Source organism: Sturnira hondurensis, unplaced genomic scaffold (genome assembly GCF_014824575.4).
Source record: "Sturnira hondurensis isolate 20B ecotype Veracruz unplaced genomic scaffold, ASM1482457v3 Scaffold0014584, whole genome shotgun sequence".
Taxonomy (NCBI): Eukaryota; Metazoa; Chordata; class Mammalia; order Chiroptera; family Phyllostomidae; genus Sturnira; species Sturnira hondurensis.
In genome coordinates, this window is record NW_028087215.1 from 237,833 (window position 1) to 240,114 (window position 2,282).

Here is a 2,282-nt window from a genome sequence, read left to right on the forward strand (position 1 = left end):
TCTTTCCATTTGAAGTATCAAAACTTCTTTTTTTAAAAAGAGAATGGGAGAGGGAGAGGTGGAGATTTCGATAATCACCCACTGAACATTGCATATAAAGCAGTGAAAATACATTATATATATATATTTGTGGCCAAGACACCAAGACCCACCTAAGGACTAAGAGATTTCTCATTATTGTTCTTAATGTATATATGCATTTTATGAGTCACATATCATAAAAGTTACTCTTTATAAGACTTCACTCAAAGTGGTGTCAAAACCGTTTTTTGTTTGGTTTTTTCGAGAAGAGAGGTTTCTGTTTACTTAAGATGTGTCCTTTTGTCTGTAGATAAACAATTGGCTGACACAAATAACATGTTTTTTGCCTCGTTACCTTAGGCAAGTAAAAGAATAGAATTCTATCCAAAATCATTGTCTGGAACTAACTGGAAAGAAGTTGGTTACCGGACTTGAACTATCATCTAGTATCATTTATGATTCCACAGGGCTATGCTCAACTGTTGGAGAGCTCCGATTAGGTTGTTCTTCAGCTGGCAAAGCTACTAAAGTTCTATTTGATGGCAAAACAAGTTCAGTTTAAAAAGCGACCTGAACAGTAACTACAGTGAGAAAGAAAAGCAGTCATCCTGTTTGCCTGAAATAACTACCTGTTTGGAACACTACTGTCTCATCCTCCAAACAGCCTCAGCCTTGGGCTAAATTATGGCTCACAAGTCTAGTAAGAGCCTACCTGTTGCCTCTAGAATTCCAGATTTTCTGACAGTGTATTTTATTTCTATATCTGCGGCTTGAGAAAAGGGAAGATGCCTTTGAAATGTGAAGCCATAACAGACAACCATGAAGGGCAGAATGTGGTAGTGGAAAAAAACCCAACCTGAGAATCAGGATGCTGTGCACTACTCCTGTGTATATCTCTGTACAACTGCTCTAGGACTTTTATTCCAGAATGTAAGATAAACACAGAGATATGTTGGGTTCCATTAAACTCTAAAACAGTGAGTCACTGCAGTAGACTTTTTCTTAGGCAGTAAATGATTAAGATTATATCTGCACTGAGTTATCAGCAGAATGAAGACATTATATAATTAAAGAAAATCGCCTGTCTGGAGTCTTGTCCTGCAAGGATGCTTCTGAGCTCTGCACCACTACTCGATTCTTCTGGGGGAGGGGAAGCAAATGGAAGACGTGCCCGATGCTGCTGCTTCTGCAACTAAACTTAGAGAGGATCTCATCCAGTGCCATAGCATTGCAGACAATATGTGGCAAGTTGCCGAGAAAACAAGAGCTGTCACAATTTGGAGAAAACCTGCAGAAGAATTTAATGGATATCTTTTCTAAGCCCAATGGGCTATGGGTGACGCTGTCAACAGTGGAATGGACCATATATGCCCAGGTCCCTGTCGCTTGCATTGGGATGGCCTAATGACTTCAGCGGATATTTTGGAGCACTTTGAAGATGATTGCTGTGCAATGGGTTACACTACTGCTGGTCAGCTCTGGGATACCATTTCCCCAAGATAGTTTGCACATTCCTCCTGCACTGTGGACTGTCAAGGAGGGTTTTTATCCAGTGGGATAAGTCTTGACTGGAGTGGAAAGAGACCCGAATTCGCTCCCAGGTACAACCATCCCAGTGGTTGGTTTTGTGTTTCACTGAAAGATGATGCAAACCAGAGTCTTTGACACGCTACATTCAGATGGCTCTGCACGGGACATTTCCTCAGTCTGCAATAGATACAGCTACAGCAAGCACTTGCATCAGCCTCTACGGTTATTTACGAAAAGGCTTATGGAAGGCAAAACACGTTTCATCTTGTAGTTCCACGATTCCCTCTAGCAACTCTTTCTCTCAGCTCCATGGCCCGTAAAAATCAGCACCCTCTCCTCTTTTCTTTAGAGTCTGTAGAAAAACTTGAGATGTATTTGCATTATTTTGTTGCTAAACTAAATAGCTGTCTAAGAGAGGGCATTTTTGTTTTCTCAAATAGTTATTTGCACATTGTTTGGTATAGCAGTGTGTCTAGAAGTGGAGAGTACAGAAATCCACCAGGAAGTAAGGAGCGGTTCTCCTACCCACACTCTTAAGAAATTGAATAGTGCCTCAGTATGACATTTTGGGCTGCCTAGAAATTAGAGAAAGGACAAGCTTCATGCTTTTGGCTTAAAATCATCTATTTTAGAGCTTTATGAACATTTTGTAAAAGTTTTAATTTTTCAAGAATTAAATATTAGTGCCTTATTTTTGCCATTCTTATGAGTTCTCCAATATCTTGGACTAA

At 40.0% G+C, this 2,282-nt stretch overlaps 1 pseudogene; it reads left to right on the forward strand.

Moving 5' to 3' along the window:
* Positions 1-1,179: 1,179 nt before the first annotated feature.
* Positions 1,180-1,871, forward strand: LOC118999114 (stAR-related lipid transfer protein 4-like; annotated as a pseudogene).
* The last annotated feature ends 411 nt before the right edge of the window (positions 1,872-2,282 follow it).